This window comes from Chiloscyllium plagiosum, unplaced genomic scaffold, assembly GCF_037043375.1.
Source record: "Chiloscyllium plagiosum isolate Xiang-an unplaced genomic scaffold, Cpla_swu_hap1 HiC_scaffold_10, whole genome shotgun sequence".
Lineage (NCBI taxonomy): Eukaryota > Metazoa > Chordata > Chondrichthyes > Orectolobiformes > Hemiscylliidae > Chiloscyllium > Chiloscyllium plagiosum.
In genome coordinates, this window is record NW_028270148.1 from 118,818,616 (window position 1) to 118,842,753 (window position 24,138).

Genomic DNA, 24,138 nt, shown 5'->3' on the forward strand with positions numbered 1-24,138 from the left:
ATGATGCTGTGTTCGAGGTTGACCCTGTGTTGGTCCCTGCGATGACCCTTGGGTTTATCCTATTTTGTGGACGTGACCCTGGGTTATGGGGTGACCTTATGCCAAACCTTGTGCTGACCCCTGAGTTGAGAGTTGACCCTGGGATGACCTCTCTGGCGCGAGCTGCCACCGATGTGATTGACAGGCGTGGTCACGTGCTCCGGGCGCCATGTTGGAGCCGCGGCCGCGGAGAAGACGCAGGATTTTCCAGAAGCGGAAACCGCGGGAAAGGCCAAACCGAGAGACAGAACGGAGTCTGGTCTCGGTCTCCGGCTGCTGGTCGACCCGATTACAACCGCAACCAAAGTAAGATCGGCAGCGACTGAACCGTAAAATATCACCACGGGATCTGAGGTCATTGGGGGGCAGAGGGGTCTGTGGGCATCTCTGGGGCAGAGAGGTCAGTGGGCATCTCGGGGGCAGAGGGGTCTGTGGGCATCTCTGGGGCAGAGAGGTCAGTGGGCATCTCGGGGGCAGAGGGGTCAGTGAGCGTCTTGGGTGCAGAGGGGTCTGTGGGTGTCTCGGAGGCAGAGGGGTCTGTGCGCATCTTGGAGACAGAGGGGTCTGTAGGCATCTGGGTGGGCAGAAGGGTCTGTGGGCATCTCTGGGGCGGAGGGGTCTGTGGGCATCTTGGGAGGTGAAGGGGTCTGTGGGGGTCTCGGGGGCAGAGGGGACAGTGGGGGGGCATCTGGGTGGCCAGAGGGGTCAGTGGGGGGGGGGGGGGGGTAGTATGTACATATCCAAGTAACACACGGGTGGTAATGTTTCATGTGAGACATTCAGGAATCACTGATTCTGATACTGGGCTTTGGTCTACCATGAATTGAGGTCAATATGAAGATCTGAATCGTGATAGAATCTGAAATATGAATAAAGAATGCTGAAATGACATATGTGTTTACATTAAGAACAGAAAAGATGAAGTTGTATTTTCCTTGCAAATACCTGGTCAGGAACAGAAAGCTGGATGTTGTCTTCTTTTTGTTGACATATGTTTATTATCAGCATTTTCTGCCCTTGTCAGTTGATTTAACATGGATGGTAACAGTAGACTTGATAGAATTGTGGTTGTGGTCATCAGCCACAATTCTGTGCATGTGAAGTGGGAGTAGATGGAAATGATAATGCTTATGAAACAACTAACATCGTTTAGTAACGTTATGTTGTATCAGAGTTGTGCGATTACTGTTTAAGCTGTTCTCTGAGTTGTAAAACAATCATCATCATTTGACTAATATTAGCGGGTTGTTTCCCTGCTGGCATATAAATCTAGAATGCAGTTTTCATTTTGGTTTCTCAGCTGACATTAGTTCTTGTGAGTAGGATGTTTAATTTCGAGGATGGAGTCAAAATTAGAGTGATGCTGGAAAAGCACAGCAGGTGAGGCAGCATCTGAGGTGCAGGAAAATCAACGTTTTGGGCAAAAGCCCTTCATCAGGTAAGGCTTTTGCCCGAAATGTCGATTTTCCTGCTCCTCGGATGCTGCCTGACCTGCTGTGCTTTTCCAGCGCCACTCTAATCTTGACTCTAACCTCCAGCATCTGCATAACCATTCCGTCTAACTCCAGAGGATGGCAGAGCTTAGGTCAGCCTTGTCTTCACCTCTTTCAATCTCATCCATCATAAACAGAGGAGGCCAGGCAGCCCATTGTGTCCTTACTGTACCCAAGCTCTGATTTTTCCCCATTGTGCTGTATAATTTACCTTTTCAGGTATTGATCCAATTCTCTTTTGAATATTTTAATTGAACATGCCTCTACCACGCACTCCAGCACTGCATTCCAAACCCTAACAACTTGCTGCATATAATAAAACTGCAAATGCTGGAAATTTGAAACAAAAGCAGAAATTGCTAGAGAAACTCAGTGAGTGTGGCAGTATCTGTGGAAAGTCAAGAAGTGTGGTGCTGGAAAAGCACAGCAGGTCAGGCAGCATCCAAGGATCACGAGAGTCGATGTCTCAGACATAAGCTCTTCATCAGGAATGTGGAGAAGGAAGGGGGCTGAGAGATAAATAGGGGGTAAGGGTGGGGCTGGTGATAGGTGGATGTAGATGGGAGGTAATTGTGATAGGTCAATGGGTAGGGTGGAGTGGATAGGTGGGAAGGAAGATGGACAGGTAGGACAGATCAAGAGGGTGGTGCCAAGTGGAGGGTTAGATCTGGGATGAGGTGGGGGTTGAAGAGATTTGGAAACTGGTCAGTATTGATGGTGCATGGTTGTCGGGTCACGAGGAGGAAGATGGGTGGCTTTGATTTGATGGTGGAGGCGGCCCAGGATTTGGGGGAGTTTGGGGGGGAAGTTGAAGTGGTTGGGCACAGGGCAGTGGGGTTGTTTGTTACGTGTGGACCACAGATGTTCCAGATCTGCTCCGCGAGTTTATGACCTGTCTGATCGATATAGAGGAGACCACATCAAGAGCAGCAGATGTAGTAGATGAGGTGGGTGGATGTGCAGGAAAATCTCCACCGGATTTGAAACGATCCTGTAGGATGATGTAGATTGAACAGTTCATTAATTTCACTAACGCTTCCACCCTGACTGCAAATACACATGGGTTATCTCTGACACCTCCCTCCCCTTTCTGGACTTCTGTGGCAACTGACTTAACGCGGACATCTATTTTCAACCTACTGATTCCCACGTCTGTCTGGACTACACCACCCCCCTCCGTAAAAATGCAATCCCTTACTTCCAATGCCATATCTGCTCCCAAGAGGAGCAATTCCACTCCAGGACATCCCAGATCTCTTCCTATTTCAAGGACCACAATTTTCCCTCCCATATGATCTACAATGAACTTCATCACATCTCCTCCACTTCCTGCACCTCCATCCTCAGAACCCATCCCTCTGACCGCAACAAGAATAGAATGCGCCAGTACTCGCCTTACACCCCACTAGACTCCGGATACAGCGAATTTTCCTCTGCCATTTTTGCCACCTACAGTCAGACTCCACCAACAAAAATATATTTCCCTCCCCACTTCTATCTGCATTCTCTCTGTGACACCCTTGTTAGATCCACGACCGCAACAACCCACTCTCTACCGGCACCTTCCCCTGCTGCCGCATGACGTGCGAAACATGTACCTCCCCCCTCACCCCCCGTCCAGGGCCCTTAGGATCATTTAAAATCTGTTGGAGATTTTCCTGCACATCCACCCAACTCATTCCTAAAGGATAATTTCAAATCTGGCGAGATTTTTTTGCATAAAATGTTTTTACACATGTTACCTTTGTCTCCTTTACCAGTTATCTTGAAACAATGGCTCCGTTTTCTTGATCCTTCACAATTGAAACAGTTTATTTCCATCTACTATCGAGTCCCTGGAATGTAAAGGATTAATACTGAAATCTGTAAATGGCCAATGAGTAATGTTATAGATCACTTAACAGCAGATTCTGGGGAGAGATTATTTTGTATGCAGCCACATGCCAGGCTTAATAGTATAAATAGCAGAATACTTAATTAGAAGGTAATCTAAACTAAATGCTTCGACTTGGCAGTCTCTCTGGATCCTCACCCAGGACACCTAATGTCTTCCAAGACAGACCACCATGATGGCAGATAGTGACAGGAAGTGACTGACCCAGCAGCAGGAAGAAAATAACAGGAGCAGCACTGAGGACAAAATCCAGCAGAACAGAACTAAGCAACTGGAGAAAGCAAAAAACCCAGTGTGATAACCCCTTTAAGGCCCATGGGGAATCATTCACTAATCTCCCTATGGAGCTCATTGATTATGAGCTTCTTTGATTATAGGCAAAGACTTGCATTCACTTTTGATGGTGTGCATTCCCCATAATGGGCTTTGCATGTAAATTGCTATTTGACTGTGTGGTGATTAATAATTAAAAACCAGAACAAATGAGTGATTTGGCTTTGGGAAAGCTGTTTGATTATGTGTAAGAGCACTTCTGAATATTTAAAACAAAAAGCTCTTTTGGATGAATGAAAAAAAGTCCTTTAGAAAGCAAACTCAGGAGGGACTCTACATTTTAAAAATACCCAAAGAACTGTGAATGGTCTAAATCTAAAACAAAAACAAATTGCTGGAAAAACTCAGCATGTCTGGCAATATCTGTGGAGAGAAAAACAAAGTTAACATTTTGTGTCCAGAGACCCTTCTTCTGATCTGGCTGTAGCTGGGAAAAGGTTGCTATACATACTGATGGTGGGGTGTGTGAAGTGAGGGGGGAAGAGAAAATGTTAGGTGGAAATGATGCTCAGAGAGAGAAAACAGTATTTGGGCAGATAAAGTAATGTGTAAAGATCAATTTGGAAGAATGAATATTTGCTCAAGGGGGCCATTAGTGGTTGACAGTGAGTTATTTGTGCTACCAGTCCCACGTGATGACAAAGCCTGGTATGTGGGGGTTGGGGTAAAGACATGTGAGAAAGTGCTCAAGCTCTAAATTGATTGAATTCAACATTGAGTTGAGAATGTCTCTCCATTGGGGAGAACATAAGGACTAGGAACCGGAGTAGGCCATCTGGACCTTTGAGCCTGCTCCGCCGTTCAATAAAATCATGGCTAATCTTTTTGTGGCCTTAACTCCAATTACCTGCCCTCTCACGGTAACCCTTAATTCCTTCATTGTCCAAAAAAGTATCAATCTTTGCTTTAAAAACATTGACTGATCTAGTGTCAACTAATTCACTGGGCAGGGAATTCCATAGATTTATGACCCTCTGGGTGAAGAAGTTCCTTCTCAATTCATCCTAAATCTACTTCCCTAATTTTGAGGCTATGCCCTCTTGTCCTAGTTTCGCCTGCCAGTGGAAGCATCCTCTCTCCGTCTATCTTATGTATTCCCTTCATAATGTATTTCTATAAGATCTCCCCGCATTCTTCTAAATTCCAATGAATATAATCCCAGTCTACTCAGTCTCTCCTCATACTCCCCTCTACTCCCCTCCCCTCAGTCTCCCCTCTACTCACGAATCAACCTAAAGAGCCTTCTCTGCACCCCCTCCAGTGCCAGTACATCCTTTCGCAAGTATGGAGATCAAAACTGCACACAGTACTCCAGGTGTGGCCTCACCTGCACCCTGTACAGCTGCAACATAACCTCTTTGCTTTTAAACTCAATCCCTTTAGTAACGAAGGATAAAATTCCATTTGCCTTCCTAATTACCTGTTGTACCTGCAGACCAACCTTCTGTGGTTTATGCATAGGACACCCAAGTCCCTCTGCGTAGCAGTCTCCTGCAACTTTTTAACCATTCAAGTAATAGTCCTTTTTACTGTTACCCGTACCAAAATGGGTGACTTCATATTTATTAATATTGTGTTTCATCTGCCAGACCTTTGCCCACACACTCAATGTATCTGTTCCTCTGCAAAATTTCACAGTCCTCTGCACACTTTGCTCTGTCACTCATCCTAGTGTCATAAGCAAACTTTGATACACTACATGTGGTTCCCATCTCCAAACCGTCTATATAAATTGTGAATAATTGTGGTCCCAACACTGACCCCTGAGGCACAGGTAGTGATTAGGAGAAAGTGAGGACTGCAGATGCTGGAGATCAGAGCTGAAAAATGTGTTGCTGGAAAAGCGCAGCAGGTCAGGCAGCATCCAAGGAGCAGGAGAATCGACGTTTTGGGCATAAGCCCTTCTTCAGGAATCTCGACGTTTCGGGCATAAGCCCTTCAGGAATCGGAGGAAGAGAGCTTCTTCAAGGAAGGCATCCTTGCAAGAGGATTCGCAGTAGGTTAAAATCAACTAGGAGTAAGTGAGGACTGCAGATGCTGGAGATCAGAGCTGAAAAATGTGTTGCTGGAAAAGCGCAGCAGGTCAGGCAGCATCCAAGGAGCAGGAGAGGAGGTAGTGATTGCCAACCAGAATGGCACTCATTTAATCCTACCCTTTGTTTCCTGTTAGTCAACCAATTATCTATTCATGCTAATACTTTACCAATAAAGCCATGCATCTTTAGCTTATGTAGCAGCCTCATGTGCGGCACCTTGTCGAAGGCCTTTTGGAAATCTAGGTATACCGCAACTACTGGGTCCCTGTTGTCTACTGTGCTTGTAATGTCTTCATTGAATGCGAAAGGGTCTGTTTCCGTGCCGTATGACTCTTTGACTTTGAAGAAAGATTAGTTTAGCATGACCTGCACTTCATGAGCCCAAAAGAAGTAGAGACTGGGCGACCATTTTGCAGAGCACTTATGTTCTGCTGGTAGAAATAGACAATAGGTGCAGGAATAGGCCAATCTGTCCTTCGAGCCAGCACCACCACTGGCTGTGGTGACACTGAACTTCTAGATACCTGCCAGTTCAAAACCCACCTTGTTCCCTGGCCAACATCTGTCTTTAGCTTGTTGCAGTGCTTCAGGGAAGCTCAATGCAACCAACAATAACAGCACTTCATTTTCTGCTTGGGAATCCTGTAGCCTTCTGAAATCAAAATTGAGTTCAACAATTTTTGGGCTTGAGCATTTTCTCTCATGTTGCCACCCCACCATCCATACATCAGGCCTTGTCATCACCTTGGTTGCTACCACAGCCAGTAATAGTTCCCATTAGCAGCTATTTATTCTCCCAGGCTGACCTTTTACACAATTCTGTGTCTGCCTAACTTTAGTTCTCTGAAGTCTAGTCTTCATCTTCATCTAATGTTTATTCCTCCCCTCTCCCCCACCCAATCTTTAGCATATATACTAAACTTTACCCAGCTACAATCAGTTCTGATTAATGTTTTTGGATCTGAAATGCTAACTCTTTTTTTTTCCACAGATGCTGCCAGGCCTGCTGAGCTTTTCCAGCAACTTCCTGTTTTTGCTCCAAGACAGACTCTTGTCTGTGGTAGTGTTCATTCCTCTGAGCCAAGAGGCCCATGTTCAAGTCCCACCTGCTCCAGACATGTGTAAGAACACCCCTGAACAGGTTGTTTGAAAATATTTATGTATAAAGTACACCCAGGTCCATTCCTGCTCTCCCTCCCTCTCCCTGTCTTCTGATGGTTTGCATTGCCTGTAATGGGCTTAACCTAAAGTTAAGATTAGAGTGATGCTGGAAAAGCACAGCAGGTCAGGCAGCATCCGGGGAGCAGGAAAATTGACGTTTCGGGCAAAAGCCCTTCATGAGAATGAAGCTAAGATTCATCATGAAGGGCTTTTGCTCGAAATGTTGATTTTTCTGCACTTTGGATGCTGCCTGACCTGCTGTGTTTTTCCAGCACCACTCTAATCTTGACTGATCTCCAGCATCTGCAATACTCACTTTCGCCTTAGCCTAAAATTATCTAATGGCTACCTGGGTTATTTATTGGTAGAGGTAATGGTTAAAAACAAACATCTAAAAGTTACCATCATTTGGTGGTAGGAAAGCTGTTCAGTTGTTCAGTTTAAATCACTTGCGGATTTAAAAGAAAACAAACCCCTTCATCAGAAATGAGAGATAAATAGGAGGGTGGGGGTGGGGGAAAGTAGCTGGGAAGGCGATAGGTGGATTTAGGTTGGTGGGAGAGTGGAGCAGATAGGTGGGAAGGAAGGTAGACAGGTAGGACAGTCAAGAGGGCGGTGCCCAGTTGGAGGGTTGGATCTGGGAAGAGGTGGGGGGGGAAGGAGAGATTTGGAAACTGATGAAGTTAATGTTGATGCCTTGTAGTTGAAGGGTTCCAAAGCGGAAGGTGAGGCGTTCTTCGTCCGGTTATTGGGTGGCTTGGATTTGGTGGTAGAGGAGGCCCAGGGGAGTCCTTGGGGGAGAGGGAGTGGGAGGGGGAGTTGAAGTGGTCGGCCACAGGGCAGTGGGGTTGATTGGTGTGCGTGTCCCAGAGATGTTCCCTGAAATGTTCTGCGAGTTGGCGCCCTGTCTCGCTGATGTAGATGAGATTGCATCGAGAGCAACAGCCACAGTAGCTAAAGTGGTGGAGGAAAATCTCTGCCAGATGTGGAAAGATCCTTTGGGGCCTTGGATGGAGGTGAGGGGGTAGGTGTGGGTGCAGGTTTTACACCTCTTGCAATGGTAAGCGAAAGTGCCAGGTGTGGAGGGTGCGTTGTTAGGGTGCATGGACCTAATGACGGAGCCATGCAGGGAATGGTCTCTGCGGAATGCAGATAGGGGTGGGGAGGGAAATATATCTCTGGTGTTGAGATCTGGTGGTGGAAATGGCAGAGGATAATGTGCTGTATCCAGAGATTAGTGGGGTAGAAGGTGAGGATTCAAGAGCGTTTTATCCTTGTGCATTTGGAGGGGTGGGTTCGAGATGCAGGAAGTGGAGGTGATGTGCTAGCCGGCACTGGCTGTCCAAAGATATAGAAGATGGGACTAATGCACAACCAAAAATTTAGGACTAGTCCCTTTTAAGAAATTAAAAAGAATTTGACCTATACATCAAGCTATGTATATGTACATGCTGGATAGACTGACATTCAGTGATGACTTGAACACTGATTTATTGAGGGCAGGTGAAAAACTGGACGGCAGAGATTTGTCGATTTCCAATATCAGAGAGAATAGCAAAATATCTGGCGCGTGTAGGAAATAGGAGATGTAAATAATGTATAGATTCAGGAACTTGGGGGAAGATGAAGAATAAATGTAATACTCAAATGCATTCAGGTGACCTGATGGCCTGGTGATATTATAACTAGAGTATTATCCAAAGGCCCTGGTAATGGGTCTGGGTGGGTTACTCCTCGGAGGGTCGGTGTGGACTTGTTGGGATGAAGGGCCTGTTTCCACGCTGTCGGGAATCTAATCTAATGTTCTGGGAACTAGGCTTTGAAACCTGCCATGATAGATGGTGGAATCTGAATTCAATAAACAACTGGAATTAGGAGTCGAATGATGACCATTATTGTCAGAAAAAATCTCAACTGGTTCACAAATGTCTTTCGGGGAAGGAAACTGCCATTTCTTACCTGGTCTGGCCTATATGTGATTCAGATCTACAGCAATACGGTTGACACTAAACTACCCTTTGGGCAATGAGGATTGGGAAATAGAGTCTAGCCTGGCTAGCATGCCCACATCCCATAAATGAATATAAAAAATTTTAAATGTAAAAGCAAAATACTCTGGATGCTGGAGATCTGAAATAAAAACATCAAGTTGTTCCATCAGTGGCAAATTTTACAGCCGTCTGTAAACCATCTATACAGCCAACTTAACTAAATTATTGTCTCTGTTTCCCTCCCTCATTGTCTTCTGTGCCCAGCTCCTCTCTTCATGTACCCCATTCTGAAGAAAGGTAAATGCACTGGAAATGTTAACCCTGTTTTTCTTTCCACTGATTCTGTTAGACCTGCTGATGATGTGGATGAGCTGGTATTGGACTGGGGTGGACAAAGTTAGAAATTGCACAACACCAGATTATGGTCCAGTGGGTTTATTTGGAAGCACTAGCTTTCAGAGTGCTTCTCAGGTAGCTGTGGAGCAGGACCATAAGACACAGAATTTATAGAAAAAGATTGCAGTGTCATGCAACTGAAATAATATATTAAGCAAACAATATATCGTTCGTTCAATATATCATTTCAGTTGTATGACACTATAATCTTTTGCTATAAATGCTGCCTTATGGTCCTGCTCCCCTGCTACCTGATGAAGGTGTAGTGCTCCGAAAGCTAGACCTGCTGAAGCTCTCCAGCATTTAGATTTTATTTTTGATTTCCAGCTGCTGCAGTATTTTGCTTTGATTTATCATTCTTTCTTTATTGACTCTCCTTAAAACCTTCTCATTTAACGATTTTTGCTACTAACTACCAAACTTCTTGTTTCATTTTGTTGCACTGTAAAATGTTTTGGGTTGCTTTTCATTTTCAAACATTTTGTATAACTACAAGGTTATTCAAGACAATACTGTTATCCTTTGTGGTTTAAGTTATGAAGGTATAGCAATGACTTTTACCAAAACCACAAAACAATTTGTGTTCAAATACCAAGTAATTTGCTTTTAGTTTCCAAACAAAAATGAGAAGTTGTGGTGTTTCTGGAAGTCATAGTGAAAAATGTCACCTTTTTATTTCTTATATTGCCATCTTATGCTGCCAAAGTGTGTTTTACAAGAATTATTGATTCTAGACTCACTGAGAACAGAATCCTGTTTCACTTTGGATTTGACTTTTTTTGTTGGACATGGAATGAGATTTTGCTGTTTGACATTTTGTACTCAATGCATCAAATCAAACTGATTCTGCTGTGGTATGAGAGTCCTTCATTTGCTATCAGGTTTTAACTTATGCAGCATTAATTCTGATTTAGAAGTGGTTGTCTGGAGTGTAATATATTACTAGCTTAATGATATCAAAGACTATGTTAAAATACTTTGTTGATTGTAGCATTGCAACATTCTGCAGTTATTTTTACCTCCGATATGTTTTGTGACATTTCATTATCTTAAAAGCACCACAGTCATTCTTGATAATTTGACGTTTTTGTGCTAAATAAAAATTGCCTAATAATTTTAATTAGGTGAAATAAATAGTTCTGTGAAGTATTAAAAATGGAGAACACGTCAGAACAATGTTATCAAAAGGCAAAGATGTTTTATTCAAAACTGCTTATTTTAAATAATCCATTGTTCTGACATGTTCTCTCTGGTTTGACAATAGTGCAAGAGAAAATCACACCTTACAAGTTTTCTAATATTTTATTTTGCTACTGTACATTCATAATAGATATTCATTTTACCAGAGTAGTATTTGTAGGTGGTTTATTTGATTTTCCTCTGCCATTTGTTTAATGCCCAAACAGATAACCTTGAATGAATTAGAGAGTATGAGCTTTTCAGGAGAAGCTAGAAAAACTTGGGTTGTTTTCTCTGGAGAGGCGGATGCTGAGGGGAGATTTGATTGATTTCTATAAAGGTATGTGGAGTTGCCGGTGTTAGACTGGCGTGGACAAGGTCAAAAGTCACACAACACCAGGTTATAGTCCTGCAGGTTTATTTAAAATCGCAAGCTTTTGGAGCTCTGCCCCATTGTCAGGTGAAGTGAAGAGATCACCCAGGCACAAACTTCATAATCAGGAGAGATCAAAAGCTCGTACAGATGTGAGTGGAATGTTGACAGGCTGAATAATATGTCGCTGCAGGTGATCAAGAGTGTCAGATGGTATGAGTAAAGTGTCAACAGTTGAATAACAAGTGAAGGGATGACCTATAATCTGATTAATTGAGGCAGAGAGATAATTACAAAAAATTAAAAGTAAGGTGGTGCTGCAGACAAACCAAATGACTGGAATAATATGTTAGGTATAAGATTTGTATGTCAAGGGTCTATCCAAAGTAACAAGTACCCTGTAATCCAAAACTGTAAAACTAGTGAAGATAATATGATCATAAGTTATCATGGTGATTGTATCAAAACAGGATAGTAAGGAAGATTTTATAGTATGGTGGGGTCACATGTAGCATGACATGAACCCAAGATCATGTTTGAGTCTGTCTTCATGGGTGTGGAACTTGGCTATTGGTTTCTGCTCTGTGACTCCGTGTTGTGTATCCCAAATGCCACCTTGGAAGATGCTTACCCTAAGATTGTCCATGACCGCTTAAGTGTTTGCTGACTGGGAGGGAATATTGTTGTCAGTCGATTGTTCTGCAGTGTCCATTCATCCGTTGTTTTAACATCTGCCTCGTCTCGCCAATATAGCATACCTTGGGGCTTCCTTGCCTGTAGCATATGAGATAGATAGAATTGGCCAAGATACATGAGTATCTGCCATGAATGTGGTGGGTGGTGTTTCCACAGTAATGGTAGTATGCATGACAGGAAAGTTCCCTCCCAGTCAGGGCACACTTCAGCGGTCAAGGACATTTGGCCTCCAATCTTCGGATAAACGTCCTTCAAGGCAGCCTTTAAGATTCACAACAACTTAAAATCGCCGAGCAGAAACTGAGAGTCAAGTGCTGTACCCATGAAGGTGGCCTCAACTGTGATCTTCAGTTCATATTGCTCTTTGTGTGACCCCATCATACTGTTCTGTAAGATCTTCCTTACTATTCTGTTTTGACATGATCACATTGATAACTTGTTGTGCTCTCTCTACCATAATTTGTTTGTACAGTTTTGGATTACTTGTTGCTTTGGTTAAACCCTTAATGTGTGACTCCTATACCTAATAATAGATTATTCCAGCCATTTGGTTTGTCTGCAGCACCACCTTATTTTTAATTTTTTGTAATTATCTTTCTGCCTTAATTAATCAGATTATAGGTCATCCCTTCACGTGTTATTCAGTTGTTGACACTTTACTCACACCATCTGACACTTTTGATCGCCTGCAGAGACATATTAATCGGCCTGTCGACACTCCACTCACATCATTTGTATGATCTTTTGATCTTTCTGATTATAATTTTTGTGCATAGGTGCTCTCTTCATCTGACAAAAGGGCAGAACTCCGAAAGCTTGCGATTCCAAATAAACCTGTTGGACTATAAACTGGTGTCATGTGACTTTTGACCTTATAAAATTGAGATGTGTAGATAGGATTAACAGTCAGAATCTTTTTCCCAGAGTTGAAATGTCTACAATTAGCGGTGTGCATTTGAAGTGAGGGGAAAAGTTCAATAGAGATGTGAGGGCAAGTTCTTTTACACAGTGGTAGGAATCTTGAAATTGTTGCCAGTGGTGGTGGTGGAGGCACATATGTTAGGAATTTTTCAGTCTTTTAGATAAGCACATGAACGTGCAGGGAATGGAGGGATATGGACCAAGGGATTAGTTTGATATGGCATTGTGTTTGACGCAACGTTGTAGGCCAAAGACCAGTTCCTGTGCTGTATGATTCTGTGTTTTATGAGACAAATGGTAGAACCCCTTGGGCTACGATATTTCTATCATTAGCGATTTTGCTTATCTTTTATGTTTGCCTATATTGTCTCTTACTGGTTTGAATTTACTTTTTTATTCCTAGATTCTCAAAATTTTACAGTATAGAAGGAGGCCATTTGTCCCACTGTGTCTGTATTTGCTCCTGAAAGACCTTCCCAGCTTGTCCCATTCTCCATGTTTATCTCCATAGCCCTTTAAATTTCAAATATTAATCCAGTTCTTTTTTTGAAGCCTCCTATTGAACCAGCCTCGACCACTCTCCCAGGCAGCACATTCCAAATCCAACAACTCTGAATAAAGATATTTTTCTTCATTTCCCTCTGGGCTGTCATGCTGATAATCTTGAAATTGTGACCCGTAATTATTGAGATACCAAACAGTGGAAACAAGATATCCTTCTTTACCCTCTCAGAATTGTGAACAATTTTGACCACTTTAATTAGATCTTTTCTTAACCTTCTCTGCTCCAAGGAGAATAAGCCAATTTCTAAAATACAGGGAGAATGTTTCTTCTGGCTAGAGATTCCAGAATAAGTCATTGTCTCAGAATAAGGTTAAAAATCACACAACACCAGGTGATAGTCCAACAGGTTTAATTGGAAGCACTAGCTTTCGGACTGCCGCTCATTCATCAGGTGACTATCACCTGATGAAGGAGCGGCGCTCCGAAAGCTCGTGTGCTTCCAATTAAACCTGTTGGACTATAACCTGGTGTTCTCAGAATAAGAGGTTAGGACACACTTAGGATTGAAATGAGGTTTCTTTATTCAAAAGGTTGTGGATCATTCGAAATGTCTGTTCCAGAGTATTTGAATGAAATTAGCATGCTAATATCCAGGAATTAAAGGTGACAAAACAAACAGTTGTTGTGAACTAACTAATTAGTTATAGTCTGTCTTTTTTTCTTCTTTTTTTTCTCTTGTTTATTTTTTTTTCTTCCCCACACTACCACCTAAGTGCGGTAGTGCTTATTTTATCCCCAGCACCCATGGTGTGTGTGTGCAGGTGTGAGACACAGTGAAAGACAAAGTGATAGTCTGTCTTTTGCTTAATAGCGCTTGTTTATTCTTTATTTCCAATTTAAGGTTTAGCTTTTCCAAAAACATTTTTTTCTCTTTAACAAAAATTCAAATACAATGCAATTTAACTTACTTTGTAAACTCTGGAATAACTCATTAAATAAACTCCAGACATCATAAAAAGAGAGGTAGTTAGAAGGTACCAAGTGGAGCCAGCAGTTTAGGAACTCTGTAGCACAAATATCCACACAGTGATTCACAACACTGTATGGTGGTTCTAAGGCTTTACTGAAGTTGTGAACCGTGTTGAGTTTAAAAAAAATGTTATACTGCCCTGTTCTGATGGGTAGAGGAAGAAAAGACTGGGGGAAAAAAAAGTGAAGAGAGAAGTTGTCTGGGCATCATTACCATCCCTTAGCATTTAGTTACAGAAGCAGTACTGACTTAGGAAAAGTTCATCTGCTTGGGCCTCAGTACCAAACTGGGGTAGTTAAACAATTCTTGCTGCAGGGAAACCTTTCCTGTTTTAAACTCAGGCTTTCATCGAATCTTATTTTTTTCTGGAGTGGGTGTTGGCTGATCCACATGAATCATTTCAGTGTTCAGGCTTTAGTGCTCGGCTTCGTTCACTATGCTCCCTAGTGGTAGAAATTAAGCACCACAGACCAAATTCATTCTGGCATCAGACTTCGAGTGTGGAGTTATCAAACTGTCTGCGTACTGACTAAAGGATTAGTGGCAGGTCTTAATGTATACCTGTGCTACGCTGAAGGTTGCTTGATTTGAAGACTTTTGGCTGTCAGTAAGTACCGTACAATGTGAAACTGAACCTTAACCTAGAAAGGTTGTCAATTCGATCTAAGATGTACACTATTACTAGCTTATCAAACCTCAGTTAAGTTGGTGGCTGGACTGCTCCTTTGGGCCCCTGGTATCCCTGGGCTAGGAAAGGGAAAGATTTAAACTGTATTTCTGATTGCTGTTCAATCACTTCTGCTAAAAAATGTGCATTTGGGATTGTTGGCTGCGACAGCATTTGTGCTGTTAGTGACACTCCCCCACCCATGTCCACTGGTTTTCGATTGTAATTTATACTTGGTTGAAGCATGTTTGCTTGGGGTACTGGGAGCATTGGATACCCGAATGCTGGAATGAATGTTTTTCATAATAATTTGTGATAGTTAATCTTGGTTAAATTACATAAATGCAGACGTTTGAAAATACTTTCAAACTTTCTCAGGATTTCTTTCTTTGGTATGGGTTTCTTTGTGTTTTTGTTTAATATCTTACAAATTGTGAAAATGTACTGCAGTATTTGCAGTTTGAAATTTATGTGCTGGATAGATAGAAGTCTGCTAAACTGACCCTTGCTATTGCCTTTGCCTTCTTAACCCAGCCACTTCTGTATTCTTCAGTCTGCAGGATTTAATGTCATGTGCACTTCACCCATGGCAAAGCACTGCCGGTTGGAAGTCTCCTGAGTACATAGTTCAGTAAAATATTGCTGGTCACAGCATTTTGATTGCTAATTGTGAAATTCCAGTTTATTCAGCAGAATAAGGGCTTGATCAGTGCAGAACATGGTGGCATTTGTGAAATGTCCTGTATGAGAGTAGAACTAATTTGGCCATTAATCCCATGATATATTGGCTACAGGGAGCATATTCCCCAAGCCCGTCCAACAACAAAATTAATCCAGTTAATGGAAGTGTGATCTGTTGGTGGGAATGTGCATGGGCAAGGGTTCTGGTAATCTTGATTTTGACCATGTCCATATTTGCAGAACTCAAAATTAGGACATAACAAAGTATACGATTGTAAAAAATTAAAAACAGAAGTAGGCTGGTTGGCTCCTCTAGCCGTTCAGCATTCAGCAGGGTTCTTGCATCTACTTTTCTGCCATTTCTCTGTAATGCTTGATTCTATTTATCTCAGCCGTAAATATGCACAAGGACTGTGCCCCCACTTCTCTCTGTGCCAACAAGTTCTAAACATGCTCAACTCCCTGAGAGAAGTAATCTCTTCTTATCTCAGTCTTAAATTAATGCCTCTTTATTCTCAGACTATGTCCTCCAGTCCTAGACTCTCCCATGAGGGGTATTATCCACTTGGCATTTACCCTGTCAAGTCCTTTAAGAATTATATATGTTTCGATGAGATCACCTCTCATCCTTCTAAACTGCAGTGAGTAGAGTCCCAACCTGTTTATTAGTCTTTGCTTATAAAGCAGTCCTCCATATAGAGGATCATCTGAATGAGCATTTTCTGAACTATCTCCAGTGAAATATTTCCCCTTAAATAAGGGGACCAAAACTGCTCTCAGTTTTCCAGATGCTCAGTAAGACTTCTGTAAACCAATCCATTGTGAAGGATGAGATTCTGAATACTTGGAAGAGTATTGTAAAATAGGGAAAAGTCAGCATGGTTTCGTCAAGGGGCGGTCAAGCCTGACAAATCTGCTGGAAGGTTTTGAAGAAGTAGGTTAGATCAAGGAGAGCCAATGGATGTTATCTACCTGGACTTCCACGAGGTGCCACACAGGAGGCTACTGAATAAGGTAAGGGCCCGTGCTGTTAGAGGCAAGGTTCTAGCTTGGATAGAAATTTGACTGACTGGCAGAAAGCAAAGAGTGGGGATAAAAGGGCCCTCAGGATAGAAAACAAGTGTTGGGGCCACAACTTTTCATTTTATATTCTTATGATCTAGATGAAGGAACTGAGGGCATTCTGGTGAAGTTTGCAGCTGGTACATAGATAGATAGAGAGACAGGTAGCATTGTGGATGCGAGGAGTTTGCAGAAGGATTTGGACAGGTTAGGAGAATGGGCAAAGAAGTGGCAAATGCAGTGCAAGTTGGGAAAGTGTAAGGTCATGCATTTTGGTGGGAAGAATAGCGGGATAGACTATTTTTGAAATGGGGAGAAAATTCAGAAGTCTGAACTCTAAAGAGACTTGGGAGTTCCCGTCCTGGATTCTTGCAGGTTCAGTCAGTAGCTGGGAAGGCAAATGCAATGATGGTATTTATTTTGAGAGGACTTAAATATAAAAGCAGGAATATACTCCTGAGGCTCGAGAAGGCTGTGGTCAGACCATGTTTGGAGTATTGTGCACAGTTTTGGGCACCATATCTGAGGAAGGATGTACTGGGCTTGAAGTGTGTTCAGAGGACGTTCATGAGAATGGTCCCAGGAATGAAAAGCTTAACATATGAGGAATGTTTGCGGATTCTTGGTCTGTACTGACTGGAGTTTAGATGAATGAGGGGTGTCTAATTGAAACATACAGAATACTGAATGGACTGGGCAGACTGGATGTTGGAAGATGTCTCCATTGGTAGGGGGAGACTAGGACTCGAAGGCACAGCCTTAGAGGAAAGGGAAGACCTTTTAGAATGGAGATAAGGAGAAACATCTTTAGCCAGGCAGTGATGAATCTGTGGAATTCATTACCACACGAGGCTGTGGAGGCCAGGTCATTGAGTATATTGTAGTCCTCCCATACTCGCGGGGAATACGTTCCTGAACCTACCGCAGATAGAAGCAAACCCATTCATTTCAATGGGAAACTTACTTTCCCAGCATCCCCGGTCCCTGGCCCGAACCTATTATAGGGAACCTTAATGTGGAAGGTTCCCTATAAGATATTCAGGCTGAGGTAAACTGCGGAAGACGATTCTGCGGATACAGGGGTCACCCTGTATTTTAAGACTGAGAGAGATAAGTTCTTGAGTATCAAGGGTTACGGGGAGAAAGCGGGAGAATGGGGTTGAAAAGCTTATCAGCCATGATTGAATGGCAGAGCAGACTTGATGGGCTGAATGGCCTAATTTCTGCTCCTGTGTCTTTTGATCTAATCCCCTTGAAATAAGGGCCAACATTCCATTTTTTGGAAATATTTGGAAATGCTTCGAACTTTGAGCTAGCTGTGATTACAGATACTGGTAAGATCAGTTTAATGTTTGATTTTGTTCCTTGATCTAAATGAGCAAATTTATGATGTCTCACTTACATTTGACTGAGCTCAACTGACAGTGTAATTGAAGAGTGAGGTTCTTTCTTTAGGTCTTTGAACAAGAAAGTAAATGAAGAAATGGTGGAGAATGATTTCAAATTATCTTTCCCTCATTTTTCTTTGTGGTGTATTGTCAATGACGATTTTCATTTTGGCAACAGTTCTGTTAAGGTAACAAAATGTTGATGTCCTGCAGATTGAAACTGATTTCCATTTCACTGCTGACTTCCACTTTCTGACCAGTCCCAGCTCTTCAAATGTCTCAGGCCTGGGAGTGGGCAGCTCCCTAATTGGTGCTCCTTCAGTTACCTCTATTAATTAATCAGAGGAAAAGAGCTGTTAGCTGTTTCCTACAGGCCTGGAAGATTCAAACAGCTGCAGCTGTAGCTTCTGCATTTAAACTTGGAGCATAGATGGTAGACATGGAGGGAGACAAGTGAATTGCTGTGGTAGCATTGACAGTAAAAGGTGTGCACCTTGCAGGGAGTTTGGCAAATGGATACAATTGGCAAGGAAGGAAATGGTGGGTACTCAATAATAGACTACGCTGGTAAGTGAACAACAGAAAGGGAAGTTGCACGTTGCTGGGAAATATCTGCTATGGATTTTGTATTTTTGGTTGAGTTTGAAGTTCTTTTGTATGTTAACTATATTGAATTTTCTTTAGTCGACAAAGAGGAAACCTGCATTTGTTACAATGATAAATGCTTGTTGCTTAGGTTAGTTAGAGCTTCAGAACTCAAAGTTGGGCAATGTTTAGAGCTATTTGAAGAAGTACATTTCAGTGTGTTACTTTCTGTCTTTGCCTAGTCTGCACTTTTTGCATGGGGACCTTTTAGTTGTGATGCACGCTGGCTCAGAGCTTGTTTTTACTTTCTTAGCAAGAAAACTGTGAAAGTTTTGATTTGTAAAGTTTAAGTTGGAAAATATCTTGTAATTAAAATCAGGCATTGATCAGCTGTATTAGCGAACACTGACATACTGTGAAAAGTATTGAGGCACAGTAATATTTGACCCAATAAAATAAATTGAAGATAACACAGTGAAATTGAATTTCCAGATAAATTAAAACATGGATGCTACCATAATGAATGATATAATATGTATGTTTCCCAGCACAAATTCGCTGAAATCTGTGACAGTTGATTTGAAATTTGAAAAAAAATCAAATATGACTGCCTCAGAGATTCATCGTGTAATGAAATGAGAACACTTTTTTGGGAAGCTGTATGTTCCTTAGTTGTTTACCAGGCTTACCCCTTTAATACGGCCCCACTGTTGTGGTCACATTTTTTATTTTTCCTTTTTTCCCTAAATTATTACAATCTCCTAACTAAAGATTGAGCTCTTAAATTACAGAAACTGCTGGGATTTAATGTTAGCTGTGTAGTTTTGACGTTTGCAAGACACAGTATACGTTGAGTTAGAGAAGCTAGAGAAGTGATTGCTGGGGCTCTTGCTGAGATATTTGTATCATCGATAGTCACAGGTGAGGTGCCGGAAGACTGGAGGTTAGCAAACGTGGTGCCACTGTTTAAGAAGTGTGGTAAAGACAAGCCAGGGAACTATAGACCGGTGAGCCTGAGCTCAGTGGTGGGCAAGTTGTTGGAGGGAATCCTGAGGGACAGGACGTACATGTATTTGGAAAAGCAAGGACTGATTAGGGATAGTCAACATGGATTTGAGCATGGGAAATCATGTCTCACAAACTTGATTGAGTTTTTTGAAGAAGTAACAAAGAAGGTTGATGAGAGCAGAGCAGTAGATGTGATCTATATGGACTTCAGTAAGGCGCTCGACAAGGTTCCCCATGGGAGACTGATTAGCAAGGTTAGATCTCACTGAATACAGGGAGAACTAGCCATTTGGATACAGAACTGGCTAAAAGGTAGAAGGCAGAGGGTGGTGTTGGAGGGTTGTTTTTCAGATTGGAGACCTGTGGCCAGTGGAGTGCCACAAGGATCGGTGCTGGGTCCTCTACTTTTTATCATTACGTAAATGATTTGGATGCGAGCATAAGAGGTACAGTTAGTAAGTTTGCAGATGACACCAAAATTGGAGGTGTAGTGGACAGCCAAGAGGGTTACCTCAGATTACAACAGGATCTTGACCAGATGGGCCAATGGGCTGAGAAGTGGCAGATGGAATTTAATTCAGATAAATGCGAGGTGCTGCATTTTTGGAAAGCAAATCTTAGCAGGACTTATACACTTAATGGTAAGGTCCTAGGGAATGTTGCTGAACAAAGAGAGCTTGGAGTGCAGGTTCATAGCTCCTTGAAAGTGGAGTCACAGGTAGATAGGATAGTGAAGAAGGCGTTTGGTATGCTTTCCTTTATTGGTCAGAATATTGAGTACAGGAGTTTGGAGGTCATGTTACAGCTGTACAGGACATTGGTTAGGCCACTGTTTAAATATTGCATGCAATTCTGCTCACCTACCTATCGGAAAGATGTTGTGAAACTTGAAAGGGTTCAGAAAAGATTTACAAGGATGTTGCCAGGGTTGGAGGATTTGAGCTATAGGCTGGGGCTGTTTTCCCTGGAGCCTCGGAGGCTGAGGGGTGACCTTATAGAGGTTTACAAAATTATGAGGGGCATGGATAAGATAAATAGGTAAAGTCTTTTCCCTGGGATCAGGGAGTCCAGAACTAGAGGGCCTTGGTTTAGAGTGAGAGAGGAAAAATATAAAAGAGACCTAAGGGGCAACGTTTTCACACCGAGGGTGGTATGTGTATGGAATGAGCTGCCAGAGGATGTGGTAGAGGCTGGTACAATTGCAACATTTAAGAGGCATTTGGATGGGTATATGAATAGGAAGGGTTTGGAGGGATATGGGCCGGGTGCTGGCAGGTGGGACTAGATTGGGTTGGGATATCTGGTTGGCATGGACGGGTTGGACCGAAGGGTCTGTTTCCGTGCTGTACATCTCTATGACTTGCTTTGAAATATTTTTTTCACTATTAATGCATGCAATGAACAGGGATCTCTGACCTTGGAGTGTACCATTCCCCTTTTCTGGTATCTATTTGCTGTTTTGTTCGAGATTGTGCGATGTGTTAAAGGGCCATTATGCAGTGTCCCATTACTTACTGGACTGCTGCCAGTATTAAGTAAGTTCCCCCTTTTACTTGGTGATTTGACATGATGTGTGTTTTCGTTCCCAGCGGCCAAAGGTCACCATTATTTATGATCGGAGTGCATTTCAGGTCATGATGTTGCAGTTTCTCCAGCTCAGGCTTTCGAGCAGATCCTGTGATTCTGGCATTTTGAGCTGTATGACGTGGCTCAAGTTTCAGTGTTTAGGGAGTGAGGTGGGGGAAGAGGAACAGGAAAGTCCTTATCTTAATTTATTGCAAATTGCTGATTGTAACAGCTGTCGATGTTTTGGTTTAGGATTAATTCACTGCATCCACCTTTCCAAACCCTCAATCCCACAGTTTCAAACTGGAAAATATGATGAATAGGAAAGTATCAGTGTGAACACACTCAGATAGCTGCTATTTAAAGGACTGGGTAGTCTAGGCCGAGGAGCTCCCAGGTGGACTTTGGGCCTAGTTTTAATGCATTCGCTATTCCAGCCCAGTTACATCAATAGGTATATTTCTGGATGGGGGGGCCAATCCACAACAAATATACTTAAAAAATTATTCCAGTAATCTGCTTTATGGGGCTGTCTTAAATTCACTATTTCCAGTTATGACTGCTAGTATCAAATCTATAATTGTCAATGTTTCACCCTATTGTTTATACATCAAACCATGTTGTCCACCCTTGATTCATAATATACTTTAGGATTAATGGAGTTATGCTGACATCCTTAGCATAGAATTGTTGGGGAGAAATAACAATATAATAATTTTATTTAATCGGTTAACCTAATACATCTAATAAGAGGGGCACAGTGGGTCAGTAGTTAGCACTGTTGCCTCACAGCCCCAGGGACTTGGGTTTGATTCCAGCCTTGACTGGTAGTCATAGAGTCATACAGCATGGAAACGGACCCTTCGGTCCAACCAGCCCACGCTGAACATAATCACAAACTAAACAAGTCCCACTGGCCCATATCCCTCCAAACCTGTCATATTCATATATCCATCCAAATATCTTTTAAACGTTGTAATTGTCCCCTCATTACCACTTCTTCAGGAAGTTCATCCCACACGTGGACTACCTTCTGTGTAAAGAAAATTGCCTCTGAAGTCTTTTTTAATCTCTCTCCTCTCATCTTCAAAATGTGCCCCATAGTCTTGAAATTCTCCATCTTAGGGAAAGGACAACTACCATCAACTCTATACCTCTCATTATTTTATAAACTTCCATTGGGTCACCTCTCAACCTCCTACATTCCAGTGAACTTCCCCAATGTCCGTGAGGTTTCCTTTGGGTTTCCTCCACAGTCCAAAGATGTGCATGTAGATGGATTAGCCATGGGAAGTGCAGGATTACAAGGAAAGGAAGAAAGTTGGGTCTGTGTGGGATGCTCCACGGAGGGACAGTGTGGACTTGATGGGCTGAATAGCCTGCTTTCACAATGTAGGGATTCTGTGAAGTATTTTGAGATACAGGCAATCATTTGTCGTTGTGATGATTCTACAATACAAAAACAAAACATTGGAGAAACTCAGCAGATCTGGTAACATCTGTGAGGAGAGAAAAAAAGTTCACTTTTGAGTTATACATGATTCTTCACAGACTTTCAAGTCATATTCAACTTGAAACATCAATTCTGTTTCTCCCCAATTTTTTTGAGTATTTCCCACGTTTCTGTTTTTATTAAATTTCCAGCTTCACCCAGAGGTAAAAGAAATAACTTGTGTGTGCATACCATCTTGCACAACATTTGGACATCTCAGAGTGCTTTTTCCCTTATATTGTAGGAATATGGCAACCAAATTGTGCAAAACATGATAACACACATAGCAGTGAAGTATGTGAACAGGTAATCTGCACAGGATACGGAGAGAAATTCCTGTATTTTTCCTTTCATTTGTATCATAGGATCTTTTATGTTCACCGGAGAGGGTATGTAATGCCTCAGTTCATTGTCCAAAAGATCATAAACCTGACAGCGCAGCACTCTTCAGTTCTACTGTAGAAGTGCTGGCCTGAATTCTGTGTTGAATGATTGGAAATACTGATTCAATGTGAGAAGATGGATATGATGCATTTTAAAAACAATACTGGGATTAATCCAGTCTCAGTCATAAAAGATATTTGTAGGAACTTGAAAGGGTTCAGAAGAGCTTTGCAAGAATGTTGCCAGTGTTGGAGGGTTTGAGCTGTAGGGAGAGGCTAAATAGGCTTGAGCCATTTTCCTTGTAGTGTCAGAGGCTGAGGGGTAACCTTAGAGAGGCATGGGTAGAGTGACTAACGAAGGTCTTTTCCATGTGGTGGGGTGGAGTCCAAAACAAGAGGCATAGGCTTAAGGTGAGAGGGGAAAGATCTAAAAGGGACCTAAAAGGCAACATTTTCACGCAGAGGGGGTGCATGTATGGAATGAGCTGCCGGGGAAGTGGTGGAGGCTGGTACAATTAAAACATTTAGAAGGTGTCTGGATGGGTATATGAATAGGAAGAGTTTGCAGGGATATGGGCCAAATGCTGACAAATGGTGCTAGATTAATTTAGTATATCTGGTTGTCATGGTTCCCGCCTCAGGTGACTCTCTGTGTGGAGTTTGCACATTCTTCCCGTGTCTATGTGGGTTTCCTCCGGGTGCTCCGGTTTCCTCCCACAATCTAAAAATGTGCAGGTTGGGTGAATTGGCCATGCTAAAATTGCCCGTAGTGTTAGGTGAAGGAGTAAATGTAGGAGAATGGGTCTGGGTGGGTTATGCTTCGGCAGGTCGGTGTGGACTTGTTAGGCCGAAGTTTCTGTTTCCACACTGTAAGTAATCTAATCTAATCTAATCTAATCTAATCTAATCTAATCATGGATGAGTTGGATATGCTGTCTGTCTCTATGATTCTATCTGTTCAATCAGAATATGCTTGAACTTGTAAAACTAACAGGATTTGACAGTGCTCAAGTTACATTCTGGATAACCTGACACATTCCCCAAACTCTTGTGTTAACCTTAATGTACATTTTGGAATAAAATATTCTGCTTTTGTTTTTCATTGGTGGTGACTCTTTGACTAACATAGTGAAGTCTGGTCTCCACCCTGACTGTGGTAGCCACTCTTATGTGGTCCTACGTCTTGGGTTTGTGAAGACCATTCAGATGTTAAGGCTATAGAACTGACATCAGTTCTAGTAACAAAATCATTTAAAATC

General features: G+C 42.3%; 1 long non-coding RNA gene across 1 annotated transcript in view; it reads left to right on the forward strand.

Annotated features, from left to right (window-relative positions):
- Positions 1-212: 212 nt before the first annotated feature.
- The window catches only part of LOC148149070 (uncharacterized), a 40,450-nt gene continuing 16,524 nt past the window's right edge, over positions 213-24,138 (forward strand). The window contains exon 1 of the long non-coding RNA XR_015758548.1: positions 213-345. This is a non-coding gene — a long non-coding RNA (uncharacterized LOC148149070). The remainder of the gene's footprint in view (positions 346-24,138) is intronic.